The 14309-nt window shown below is 39.9% G+C and overlaps 1 non-coding gene across 1 annotated transcript; it reads right to left on the reverse strand.

Moving 5' to 3' along the window:
* Positions 1-4148: 4148 nt before the first annotated feature.
* On the reverse strand, positions 4149-4240 carry LOC133064853 (small nucleolar RNA SNORD116). Its single transcript, XR_009694744.1, has one exon. It is a non-coding gene; the product is annotated as a small nucleolar RNA SNORD116 (small nucleolar RNA).
* Between the last annotated feature and the right edge of the window lie 10069 nt (positions 4241-14309).

A 14309-nucleotide genomic window follows, 5' to 3' on the forward strand; every position in this document is an offset into this window, starting at 1 on the left:
GTTAGTATATTGTAATGTTCTTTATCTTTCTGGCTTACTTCACTCTGTATAATGGGCTCCAGTTTCATCCATCTCATTAGAACTGATTCAAATGAATTCTTTTTAATGGCTGAGTAATATTCGATGGTGTACATGTACTACAGCTTCCTTATCCATTCGTCTGCTGATGGGCATCTAGGTTGCTTCCATATCCTGGCTATTATAAACAGTGCTGTGATGAACATTGGGGTGCACGTGTCTCTTTCAGATCTGGTTTCCTTGGTGTGTATGCCCAGAAGTGGTATGCTGAGTCATATGGCAGTTCTATTTTCAGTTTTTTAAGAAATCTCCACACTGTTCTCCATAGTGGCTTTACTAGTTTGCATTCCCACCAACAGTGTAAGAGGGTTCCCTTTTCTGCACACCCTCTCCAGCATTTATTGCTTGTAGACTTTTGGATAGCAGCCATCCTGACTGGCGTGTAATGGTACCTCATTGTGGTTCTGATTTGCATTTCTCTGATAATGAGTGGTGTTGAGCATCTTTTCATGTGTTTGTTAGCCATCTGTATGTCTTCTTTGGAGAAATGTCTGTTTAGTTCTTTGGCCCATTTTTTGATTGGGTCATTTATTTTTCTGGAATTCAGCTGCCGGAGTTGCTTGTATATTTTTGAGATTAATCCTTTGTCTGTTGCTTCATTTGCTATTATTTTCTCCCAAGCTGAGGGCTGTCTTTTCACCTTGCTTATAATTTCCTTTGTTGTGCAAAAGCTTTTAAGTTTAATTAGGTCCCATTTGTTTATTTTTGCTTTTATTTCCTATATTCTGGGAGGTGGGTCATAGAGGATCCTGCTGTGATTTATGTCGGAGAGTGTTTTGCCTATGTTTTCCTCTAGGAGTTTTATAGTTTCTGGTCTTACATTTAGATCTTTAATCCATTTTGAGTTTCTTTTTGTGTATGGTGTCAGAAAGTGTTCTAGTTTCATTCTTTTACAAGTGGTTGACCAGTTTTCCCAGCACCACTTGTTAAAGAGGTTGTCTTTTTTCCATTGTATATCCTTGCCTCCTTTGTCAAAGATAAAGTGTCCATAGGTTTGTGGATTTATCTCTGGGCTTTCTATTCTGTTCCACTGATCTATATTTCTGTCTTTGTGCCAGTACCATACTGTCTTGATGACTGTGGCTTTGTAGTATAGTCTGAAGTCAGGCAGGTTGATTCCTCCAGTTCTATTCTTCTTTCTCAAGATTACTTTGGCTATTCGAGGTTTTTTGTATTTCCATACAAATTGTGAAATTATTTGTTCTAGTTCTGTGAAAAATCCCGTTGGTTGCTTAATAGGGATTGCATTGAATCTATAGTTTGCTTTGGGTAGTATAGCCATTTTGACAATGATTCTTCCAATCCATGAACACGGTATGTTTCTCCCTCTGTTTGAGTCCTCTTTGATTTCTTTCATCAGTGTTTTATAGTTTTCTATGTATAGGTCTTTTGTTTCTTTAGGAAGATATACTCCTAAGTATTTTATTATTTTTGTTGCAATGGTGAATGGTATTGTTTCCTTAATTTCTCTTTCTGTTTTCTCATTGTTAGTGTATAGGTATAGGAATGCAAGGGATTTCTCTGTGTTAATTTTATATCCTGCAACTTTACTGTATTCATTGATTAGCTCTAGTAATTTTCTGGTAGAGTCTTCAGGGTTCTCTATATAGAGGATCATGTCATCTGCAAACAGCGAGAGTTTCACTTCTTCTTTTCCTATCTGGATTCCTTTTACTTCTTTTTCTGCTCTGATTGCTGTGGCCAAAACTTCCACAACTATGTTGCATAGTAGTGGTGAGAGTGGGCACCCTTGTCTTGTTCCTGATTTCAGGGGAAATGCTTTCAATTTTTCACCATTGAGGGTAATGCTTGCTGTGGGTTTGTCATATATAGCTTTTATTATGTTGAGATATGTTCCTTCTATTCCTGTTTTCTGGAGAGTTTTAATCATAAATGGGTATTGAATTTTGTCAAAGGCCTTCTCTGCATCTATTGAGATAATCATATGGTTTTTATCTTTCAATTTGTTAATGTGGTGTATTACATTGATTGATTTGCGGATATTAAAGAATCCTTGCATTCCTGGGATAAAGCCCACTTGGTCATGGTGTATGATATTTTTAATATGTTGTTGGATTCTGTTTGCTAGAATTTTGTTAAAGACTTTTGCATCTATGTTCATCAGTGATATTGGCCTGTAGTTTTCTTTTTTTGTGGCATCTTTGTCTGGTTTTGGAATTAGGGTGATGGTGGCCTCATAGAATGAGTTTGGAAGTTTACCTTCTTCTGCAATTTTCTGGAAGAGTTTGAGTAAGATAGGTGTTAGCTCTTCTCTAAATTTTTGGTAGAATTCAGCTGTGAAGCCATCTGGTCCTGGGCTTTTGTTTGCTGGAAGATTTCTGATTACAGTTTCGATTTCCTTGCTTGTGATGGGTCTGTTAAGATCTTCTATTTCTTCCTGGCTCAGTTTTGGAAAGTTATACTTTTCTAAGAATTTTCCATTTCTTCCATGTTGTCCATTTTATTGGCATAGAGCTGCTGGTAGTAGTCTCTTATGATCCTTTGTATTTCAGTGTTGTCTGTTGTGATCTCCCCATTTTCATTTCTAATTTTGTTAATTTGGTTCTTCTCCCTTTGTTTCTTAATGAGTCTTGCTAATGGTTTGCCAATTTTGTTTATTTTCTCAAAAAAACCCAGCTTTTAGCTTTATTGATTTTTGCTATGGTCTCTTTAGTTTCTTTTGCATTTATTTCTGCCCTAATTTTTAAGATTTCTTTCCTTCTACTAACCCTGGGGTTCTTCATTTCTTCCTTCTCTAGTTGCTTTAGGTGTAGAGTTAGGTTATTTATTTGACTTTTTTCTTGTTTCTTGATGTAAGCCTATAATGCTATGAACCTTCACCTTAGCGCTGCTTTTACAGTGTCCCATAGGTTTTGGGTTGTTGTGCTTTCATTTTCATTCATTTCTATGCATATTTTGATTTCTTTATTTGTTTCTTCTATGATTTGTTGGTTATTCAGAAGCGTGTTATTTAGCCTCCATATATTTGAATTTTTAACAATTTTTCTCCTGTAATTGAGATCAAATCTTACTGCACTGTGCTCAGAAAAGATGACTGGAATGATTTCAATTTTTTTGAATTTACCAAGAGTAGATTTATGGCCCAGGATGTGATCTATTCTGGAGAAGGTTCCATGTGCACTTGAGAAAAAGGTGAAGTTGATTGTTTTGGGGTGAAATGTCCTATAGATATCAATTAGGTCTAGCTGGTCCATTGTGTCATTTAAAGTTTGTGTTTCCTTGTTAATTTTCTGTTTAGTTGATCTATCCATAGTTGTGAGTGGGGTATTAAAGTCTCCCACTATTACTGTGTTACTATTAATTTCCTCTTTAATACTCGTTAGCATTTGCCATACATATTGCAGTGCTCCTATGTTGGGTGCATATATATTTATAATTGCTATATCTTCTTCTTGGATTGATCCTTTGATCATTATGTAGTGTCCTTCTTCGTCTCTTTTCACAGCCTTTATTTGAAAGTCTATTTTATCTGCTATGAGTATTGCGACTCCTTCTTTCTTTTGCTCTCCATTTGCATGAAATAATTTTTTCCAGCCCTTCACTTTTAGTCTGTATGTGTCTCTTGTTTTGAGGTGGGTCTCTTGTAGACAGCATATATAGGGGTCTTGCATTTGTATCCATTCAGCCAGTCTTTGTCTTTTGGTTGGGGCATTCAACCCATGTACATTTAAGGTAATTATTGATAGTTATGGTCCCGTTGTCATTTACTTTGTTGTTTTGGGTTCACGTTTATACAACCTTTCTGTGTTTCCTGTCTAGAGAAGATCCTTTAGCATTTGTTGAAGAGCTGGTTTGGTGGTGCTGAATTCTCTCAGCTTTTGCTTGTCTGTAAAGCTTTTGAATTCTCCTTCATATCTGAATGAGATCCTTGCTGGGTACAGTAATCTCGGTTGTAGGTTATTCTCTTTCATTACTTTCAGTATGTCCTGCCATTCCCTTCTGGCCTGGAGGGTTTCTATTGATAGATCAGCTGTTATCCTTATGGGAATCCCTTTGTGTGTTATTTGTTGTTTCTCCCTTACTGCTTTTATTTTATTTTTCAACATGCTGGACCTCAGTTTCGATGAGGAGATGGTAATGAGTTCTCACTCATTTTGTTCAGATTTCCAAGGAATGCATGAGAGGGTGTTATCATCGATCTCCCTTACTGCTTTTAATATTTGTTCTTTGTGTTTGATCTTTGTTAGTTTGATTAATATGTGTCTTGGGGTGTTTTGCCTTGGGTTTATCCTGTTTGGGACTCTCTGGGTTTCTTGGAGGTCGGTGGCTATTTCCTTCCCCATTTTAGGGAAGTTTTCAGCTATTATCTCCTCGAGTATTTTCTCATGGCCTTTCTTTTTGTCTTCCTCTTCTGGGACTCCTATGATTCGAATGTTGGGGCATTTCACATTGTCCCAGAGGTCCCTGAGGTTGTCCTCATTTCTTTTGATCCTTTTTACTTTTTTCCTCTCTGCTTCATTTATTTCCACCATTTTATCTTTTACCTCACTTATCCTATCTTCTGTCTCCGTTATTCTACTCTTGGTTCCCTCCAGAGGGTTTTTGATCTCATTTATTGCATTATTCATTTTTAATTGACTCTATTTTATTTCTTCTAGGTCTTTATTAAACATTTCTTGCATCTTCTCAATCTTTGTCTCCAGGCTATTTATCTGTAACCCCATTTTGTTTTCAAGATTTTGGATCATTTTTATTATCATTATTCTAAATTCTTTTTCAGATAGATTCCCTATCTCCTCCTCTTTTGTTTGACTTGGTGGGCATTTTTCATGTTCTTTTACCTGTTGGGTATTTCTATGCCTTTTCATCTTGTTTAGATTGCTGTGTCTGGAGTGGGCTTTCTATATTCTGGAGGTCTGTGGTTCCTTTTTATTGTGGAGGTTTCACCCAGTGGGTGGGGTTGGATGATTGGCTTGTTGAGGTTTCCGGGTTTGGGAAGCTTGTGTCGGTGTTCTGGTACGTGGAACTGGATTTCTTCTCTCTGGAGTGCAATGGAGTGCCCAGTCATGTGTTTTGAGATGGGTCTATGTGTTAGGTGTGACTTTGGGCAGCCTGTATGTTGACGTTCAGGGCTATGTTCCTGCATTGCTGGAGAATTTGCATGGTATGTCTTGCTCTGGAACTTATTGGCTCTTGGGTGGTGGTTGGTTTCAGTGTAGGTATGGAGGCTTTTGGATGGTCTCTTATTACTTAATGCTCCATGTAGTTGGGAGTTTTCTGGTGGTCTCAGGATTTGGGCTTAAGTCTCCTGCCTCTGGATTTCAGTTTTATTCTTCCAGTAGTCTCAAGACTTCTCCAACTATACAGCACTGGTAATAAAACTTCTAGGTTAATGGTGAAAGGATTCTCCACCGTGAAGGACACCCAGAGAGGTTCACAGAGTCACATGAAGAAGAGGAGAGGGAGAAGGGAGATAGAGATGAGCAGGAGGAGAAAAGGGGGGACTCAAGAGGAGAGAGACACATCTATGCAGTTGTCTGTTCCCAGAGTGTTCTCCATAGCCCAGACACCCACAGAGATTCACAGAATTGGATTGGGAAGAGAAGGGGAAAGGAGGAGATAGACGTGTTCTGAGGTAGAAAACGGAGAGTCAAAAGTGGGAGTGAGTAATCCACACACTCCTGAATAAAAATGGGAACTGAATACTGGATTCTTAAATGTCCAAAATTTATATCACATACTGAAAAACAAAGATTAAAAATCTAGAGTAGAGGTTAGACTCTTAAAAATACAATATTAAAAACAGAAACACAAAAAATTTTAGAAATATATATGATGTTTGGTTTAAAAATAGGGCTTCTCTCTCTTTTTTTTTTTTGGAAGGTTCTAGTGAAATGAAAATGAAAATTAAGGAGTAGTACAGTAGTAATAGAGGACTTTAAAAGAAAATAAGAGAAAAAGAAAAAAAAAGAAAAGAAAAAAAACAAAAATGTTTTTTTCCTAATTAAAAAAATTGTAAAAATATATGAAAATGAAAGTTACATAGTAGTGGGAGAGTAATAGGGAATTTTAAAAGAAAATAAAAGAGAAAAAATAAAAAAGAAAAGTAAAAAAAATTTTTTAATTAAAAAAAAAAAAAGGTAAAAATATATCTAGGAATTTCTCTGGAGCTGTTGCGGTCAGTGTGGGTTCGGCTCAGTTTCAGATAGCTCCTCGTTCCAGCTTACACTTCTCGATATCTGTAGGCCCCTTCTGGTGTAGTCGGTGTTATCTACAGGGATTTTAATCTGTTACACCGGTCCCTTCTGAAGCGGTTCCCTTTGTTCATTTGGCTTCTGTTTGCCAGTCTCTTGAGTGCCTAATTTCCGCCCTGACACAGGTGGGCGGAGGTGGTCTCTTGTTCAGATTCTTTAGTTCCGTCGCGCTGCGGGGAGGGAGGGGCGTTGCTTTCCCCGTCTACGGTGCTCAGTCTCCCGGCTGCTCTATATGGAGCGTGCCCTGCATTGCGTGCGGTTCCAGTTTTCAGGTATTCCACAAAAGCGTGGACTCATTTGCGCCTGCGTTTTGTGCCTTCCCCGGCCCAAGCAGCTCAGGCAGCCAGGAGCTTGACGGGCATACTCTCCCCGGGTTTGGTGCACCTTCTCCCCTCCACGTCCTCAGCCCCAGTCCCCGCCCGCGCCGGTCGGGTGCGTGCGCCTTGAGTTTAGCCGTGACCCTCCCGGCAGATGTCGACCATCCAGAATCTCAGGAAGTCTTTGGTTAGAAACTGGAGACCTGTTTGCAGTGTGGTAGGGTATGCCGTCTTTGGGGCCGAGTTTGCCCCTTTCCCCTCCCCCGTGCCTTCTGCTTCTGGCAGGGCTGGGCCAGTCCGCCACAGGCTAGCTCTTCTCTGGACTTGCTCAAGCCCTTTGTTCTGCGAATGGCTGGCAGTGTGTTCGGGTCGGTTAATTTTCTCTCTCTCTTTGGCTATCCCACAGTTTAAGTTGAAATCTCACAAAAGCTCCCTCCAATTGCCCTCAGGGCACTCAGGCCCGGTCCTTACCCTAAGCAATGCCGCCGGATCCTCTCCGTTCTGCCCCGACTTGCTGGAGGTGGATGCGGGCGTCTGGGGTACTTTTCTGCTGGGAGTTGCTTTTAGGCACGTAATCCATGGGTTTTATTTATTTTTCCTCCCAGTTAGGTTGCCCTCCGAGATTCAAAAATTTCCCCAGATCCTCCAGTGCGAGGGTTTCCAGGTGTTTGGAAACTTCCTCTACTAAGACTCCCTTCCCGGGACGGGTCTCCATCCCTAGCTCTTTTGTCTCTCTTTTTATCTTTTATATTTTGTCCTATCTCCTTTCAAAGACAATGGGCTGCTTTTCTGGGCTCCTGATGTCCTCAGCTAGCGATCAGAAGTTGTTTTGTGAAGTTTGCTCTGCATTCAATTGTTATTTTGATGAATTTGTAGGGGACTAAGTGGTCTCCCCATCCTATTCCTCCACCATCTTGGCTCCTCCCGAGTATTGGATTATAAAGCAAACTGAGCACATAAGCATTGGTGCTTTTGAACTGTGGTGTTGGAGAAGACGCTTGAGAGTCCCTTGGACTGCAAGGAGACCCAACCAGTCCATCCTAATGGAGATGAGTCCTGGATGTTCATTGGAAGGACTGATGTTGAAGCTGAAACTCCAATACTTTGGGCACCTGATGCAAAGAGCTGACTTATTTGAAAAGACCCTGATGCTGGGAGGGATTGAGGGCAGGAGGATAAGGGGACGACAGAGGATGAGATGGTTGAATGGCATCACCGACTTGATGGACATGGGTTTCGGTGGACTCCGGGAGTTGGTGATGGACTGGGAGGCATGGTGTGCCGCGGTTCACAGGGTCCCAAAGAGTCAGACATGACTGAGCGACTGAACTGAACTGAATTGGTGTTAGAAAAATTGTTTGATATAGGTGCCCTAGGATCACACCTGATTTTAGTCCTAGAGAAGGCACAGGTTATGAGTGTAGCACATCTTCTGTGGAAATTAACATTTGTTTAACTATTGCTATAGGTAAAACGATCCAATCATCTACTTCCAAATACCCTGGCTTTAACTCTGATGTTGGACTTATATAGGAGTCAAAATTCAAGTCTTCATAATCTGTGTTTTCATAGCTTCAATATCTTTGGTGACTGATAGTTTATAGCATAAGGCATGGAGTGTTAATTTTGTCTCTTATGTATAAAATTTATAGGGATAGAAAGGCAATTAAGATGAAAATAATAGCTGGTAAGATTGTTCGGATAGGCTACTTCTTGTGTGTCTATAGTGCTAGTGTGTGTGAGTTTTGTTGTCAGAATAAGTGAGATAATATAAACTACTAGTGAGCTGACTAAGAAAACAATTACTAATGTGTTATCATGAAGTGTAAGAATTCTTCTATGATGGCTGCTGTTGCATCTTGAAAGTCTAGTTGTAGACGATATGCCATTGATATATACAGATTTTTCACTATAACTTAACTTCAACAAAGTGATATAATATTTTACTAATATCTCCTAAATAGAGAAGGAAATCATGGTTATGATTTTGGCTTGAAATCAGTAGTTGCGGGTTCAATTCCTCCCTTATTTATTTTAAAATGGTGTGCATAGGTTCTTTGAGTGTGTGATATGGTTGGTCTACTGTTATGACCTCGTCTTGATGCAAATGCTTGTCAGGTAATAGAATTATTGGTATTACTGTGGTTAAAGAAATGAATGGGCCTATAGATGAAATAGTATTTCATACTGTGTATGCATCTGGCATACTGTGTAGCCAGAATATTGTTGTGGTATTCCAAATGGGCCTAGAAAGTGTTTTTGAGAAAGGTTATGTTAACATCTACAAATACATTTATGAAGTGAATTTTTGCTCATGTCAAGTTGAGTATAGCCTGAAAATAATGAGATTCAGTGCAGAAAGCCCCCTATAATAGCAAGTCTCCCACTGAAAGTACATAATGCAACTATGGTACTACGTAGTGTATATCATGAAGAAACTATCTGAAGGTGAATTAGCCAGGAAAATTCCTATTAACCCTCTGACTGTGAAAAGAAATATAAAAGCTAGGACTCACATTATAGCTGGGGGTCATTTAATGTTACTGTCATGAGGCATTGCTAATCAACTGAACATTTTTACTCTTGTTGGCCTAGTGATAATTATAGTGGCTGATGTGAAATAGGCTTATGTGTCAACATACATCCTTACTGTGAATATCCAATGTTCTCATACAATAAATCCTAAGAATCCAGTTGACACTATAGCTCAGACCATTCCCATGTAAATGAAAGTTTCTTTTCCCCTAAGTAATAGGTTACAATATGTGAAATCATCCTAAATCCTGGCAAAATCAAAATATATGCTTCATGTGTCGGAAAAATCAGATCAATGTTGATACAGTATTGGGTCCTCTCCTCCTTCAGCATCAAAGAAAGCTGTATTTAGATTTCAGTCTGTGAATAGCATAGTAAAAATACCAGCTGTCAATACAGGTAGTGATAGTAATATGGCTGTGATTAGGACTAATCACATGAATAAGTGTGTTTGATATTGGGATATGGCAGGGCTTTATATTAATATTTGTAGTAATAAAATAGATAACACCAAAGATAGAAGAAGCACCTGTGAGGTGTAGAGAAAAAATAGTAAAGTCTACTTAAGCTCCAGCATGAGCTAGATTTCTGGCTAAAGGTGTAGACAGCTCAGCCTGTGCCAGTGCCTGCTTCAGCTATTGGTGATGCAAGCAGTAAGAGGAAAGAGGGAGGGAGAGGTCAGAAGCTTATTTATTCAGGGAAAACTATGTCATTAGCTCCAGCTATCAGGGAAACTAATCAGTTACCAAAGCCTCCAATCATAATAGGGAGTACTATAATGAAAACTATTACAAATGCATGAGCTGTTACAATTACATTATAAAGTTGGTCATCTCCAAGTCGAGTTCCAGGTTGGCCCAACCCAACACAGATTAACGACCTTGGGGCTGTGCCTACTGTTGCCAGCCAAAATCTTGGCCTTCTTTGCCCACTGACGCTGAACGAAAAACATGGAGACCGGGCTTGGAGGAAATAGAAAGGTGGCTTTCATTCTTATCTGGCAGAGAGGAGAAATGCAGTAGGCTTATGCCTCGAGAGCTGTGCCCTGCCCCCCGAGATGAATCTAGGGGCTTACAGAAGGCAAGAGCTCACAGTCAGGAATCAGTGATGAGGAGCAAAGGGGATAGGATCTTGATTTCTTCCTTTTGCATTGTTTCAAAGACAGTAGGAGACTGATGTCAATAACCCAGTAATTGAGTCTGGCATTCAGTGACTCTGTGGCCTTCTTTCTGATAGGGAACTACAAGGGGAAGAGTGTTCTGAAGATAAACAGCAGATGGGGATATATTTAGCGCAGAGTCAAAGGAACATAGGTGCCAAGTGTAGCTTCTGCAGAGTTTAGGGACAGAAAAGCAAACTTAGTCACAGACATTCAGCGTGAGGAGCATTTACAGTAAAAAGAAACGTTAGGAATGTTCAGGCCTGCTCACTCTTTTCTTTATTTTCTTTGTTGTCAGAAAAGAAAGGAGAGAAACTCATTCCTCCTTTTTCCCTTTCACTGCAACACTGCCTTCCTGGCTCAAGCACCAAATCGTAAGTATATAGTACCCATATCTTTATGGTTAGCTGAAAATAATAGGCAGTTAATGAACATAGGCAGAATGGCTGAGTAAGCTTTAGACTGTAAATCTAAAGACAGGGGTTTAACCCACTTTTTCTTTTTAGTAATCCTGTGATGAATATTTCAGGTTGAATTGCAAATTCAAAGAAGCCAGTTCAATTTGCTGGGACTTATACCGCTTTTTTTTTGTTTTTTCTATTTTCCTTTTGCAATAGAAGTAGGTTGAAGTCAGTTGACCAGGGTATTTCGCTGTTAAATAAAAGTTCATGGGGTTATACCCCACCAATCTAGAGAGGGTTCAGCTTGAGGTGGCTTGTTTGCATTCAATTGATGTAAGATATAATCTTGCAAACCTTATGAACAGGAATTAAGTAAATTATACTTGCTCCGGGCTTTGAAGTATAAGGAACACCCCTGTAGTACAGGAATTTTCCTGTATTTCATAAAATAAAGAACCTGCTTGCAATGCAGGAGACCTGGGTTCCATCTGTGAGTTGGGAAGATCCTCTGGAGAAAGGACTGGCAATCCACTCCAGGATTCTTGCCTGGAGAATCCCATGGACAGAGGAGCCTGGTGGGCTACAGTCTATGGGATCACAAAGAGTCGGACATGACTGAGCGACTAAGCCCAGCACACAGTACACTATTAAATTAATTGATGGTGAAGTTTGGTATAGCACAGACATGGGTGCAAGTTTTTGTCATGGTCATAGGGTGAAGCCAGATGTTAGTAAAATGTCTTGTATACCTTCTCGTACTCCAATGTGAAATGCAGATATTTCCAGTTTTATTACAAAGGCTATTGTTATTAATATGGATGCTGTTGGATTAAATAGTTTTGTGACAGTCCACTGGCCTGAGAATAATAGATAATGACAGTTATCATGAGGAATATTGATGTGGTGGATTGTGTCAAGTATTTAGTGGATGCTTCTGTTGCTCCTGGGTTGATTTATTTATTATGATGGGGATCATGCCTAATATATTTATTTCAAAGCCAAATAGATAAGTAATCAATGGAGATAATTATAATGACAATAAATCCTGAGAAAATAGTTAATAGGATAATGATAAAGATGATGGGACTTATTAGTACAGAAAGGGTATAAATGAACATTTTTGGGGTACAGGCCCAATAGTTTAATTAGCTGACCTTACTTGTAGAATGTGGTGTAATTTGGTAGCACAAAGAAGTTTGGATACTTAGGGGTATGTTCAATTCCTATAATTCTAGATATAAGAGGATTTAAATCTCTATTATTTACTCTCTCAAAGTAACTCTAGTTAGACACATTTCTTATGCTTGCGGAAGAGTACTTGATAATAGGATGCATACGGATATGTGTCATATGCATAGGGCTTAGTGTTAGGGATAGAAAATATTGGAGAGTAAATGTATTCATTGGTCATATTGGAATCAGGGGTCTAATGCTCACGTTGATAGGAAGGAGACTGTTAATAATAGTGATTTGGTTCAGTTCAGTTGCTCAGTCCTGTCTGACTCTTTGTGACCCCATGGACTGCAGCATTCCAGGCCTCCCCGTCCATCACCAACTCCCGGAGTCCACCCAAACCCATGTCCATTGAGTCGGTGATGCCATCTCACCATCTCATCCTCTGTCATCCCCTTCTCCTCCTGCCTTCAATCTGTCCCAGCACCAGGGTCTTTTCAAATAAGTCAGCTCTTTGCATCAGGTGGCCAAAGTACTGGAGTTTCAGCTTTAGCATCAGTCCTTCCAATGAATATTCAGGACTGATATCCTTTAGGATGGACTGATTGGATCTCCTTTGAGTCCAAGGGATTCTCAAGAATTCTCCAACAACACAGTTTAAAAGCATCCATTCTTCAGTGCTCAGCTTTCTTTATAGTCCAACTTTCACATCTCTACATGACTACTGGAAAAATCATAGCTTTAACTAGACAGATCTTTGTCAACAAAGTAATGTCTGTGCTTTTTAATATGCTGTCTAGGTTAGTCATAACTTTTCTTCCAAGGAGCAAGCCTATTTTAATTTCATGACTGCAGTCCCCATCTGCAGTGATTTTCAGTTCAGTTCAGTTCAGCTGCTCAGTCGTGTCTGACTCTTTAGAACCCCATGAACTGCAGCACACCAGGCTTCCCTGTCTATCATCAACTCCCGGAGTTGATCCAAACCCATGTCTATCGAGTTGGTGATGCCATCCAACCATCTCATAATCTGTCATCCCCTTCTCCTCCTGCCCTCAGTCTTTCCCAGCATCAGGGTCTTTTCAAATGAGTCAGCTCTTCACATCAGGTGGCCAAAATATTGGAGTTTCAGCTTCATCATCAGTCCTTCCAATGAACACCCAGGACTGATCTCCTTTACGATAGACTGGTTGGATCTCCTTGCAGTCCAAGGGACCCTCAAGAGTCTTCTCCAACACCACAGTTCAAAAGCATCTATTCTTCGGTGCTCAGCTTTCTTTATAGTCCAAGTCTCACATCCATATATGACTACTGGAAAAACGATAGCGTTGACTAGATGGACCTTTGGTGGCAAAGTAACGTCACTGCTTTGTATTATGCTGTCTAGGTGTGTCATAGTTTTTTTTTTTTTTTTCCAAATAGTAAGCATGTTTTAATTTCATGGCTACAGTCACCATCTGTAGTGATTTTGGAGCCCCCCAAAATAGTCTGTCACTGTTTCCATTGTTTCCCCATCTATTTGCCATGAAGTGATGGGACCAGATGCCATGATCTTAGTTTTCTGAATGTTGAGTTTTAAGCCAACTTTTTCACTCTCCTCTTTCACTTTCATCAAGAGGCTCTCTAGTTCTACTTCACTTTCTGCCATAAGGGTGGTGTCACCTGTGTATCTGAGTTTATTGTTATTGCTCCTGGCAATCTCGATTCCAGCTTGTGCTTCCTCCAGCCCAGTGTTTCTCATGATATACTCTGCATATAATTTAAATAAGCAGGGTGATAATATCCAGTCTTGACGTGCTCCACTTCGTGTTTGGAACCAGTCTGTTGTTCTATGTCCAGTTCTAACTGTTGCTTCCTGACCTACATATAGGTTTCTCAGGAGGCAGGTCAGGTGGCCTGGTATTCCCATCTCTTTCAGAATTTTCCACAGTTTTTTGGTGATCCACACAGTCAAAGACTTTGGCATATTCAATAAAAGAGAAATATATGTTTTTCTGGAACTCTCTTCCTTTTTTGATGATCCAGCAGATGTTGGCAATTTGATCTCTAGTTCCTCTGTCTTTTCTAAAACCTGCTTGAACATCTGGATGTTCACAGTTCACATATTGCCAAAGCCTGGCGGAGCCCTCCCCCCCCCCCCCCAAATAAATTCTGTCACTGTTTCCGTTGTTCTACCATCTATTTGCCATGAAATGTTGGGGCTAGATGCCACGACCTTAGTTTTCTGATTGTTGCATTTTAAATACACTTTTTTCCAAAGAGGGTGTTTGCTTTTACCAGTGCATTCACTTGGCAGAACTCTATTACCTTTGCTTTGCTTCATTTTGTACTCCAAGGCCAAATTTGCTTGTTACTCCAGGAGTTTGTTGACCTCTTTCTTTTGCATTCCAGTCTTGTAGGTCTTCATAGAACTGTTCAACTTCAGCTTCTTCAG

The sequence above is a fragment of the Dama dama genome, chromosome 1, assembly GCF_033118175.1.
Source record: "Dama dama isolate Ldn47 chromosome 1, ASM3311817v1, whole genome shotgun sequence".
Lineage (NCBI taxonomy): Eukaryota > Metazoa > Chordata > Mammalia > Artiodactyla > Cervidae > Dama > Dama dama.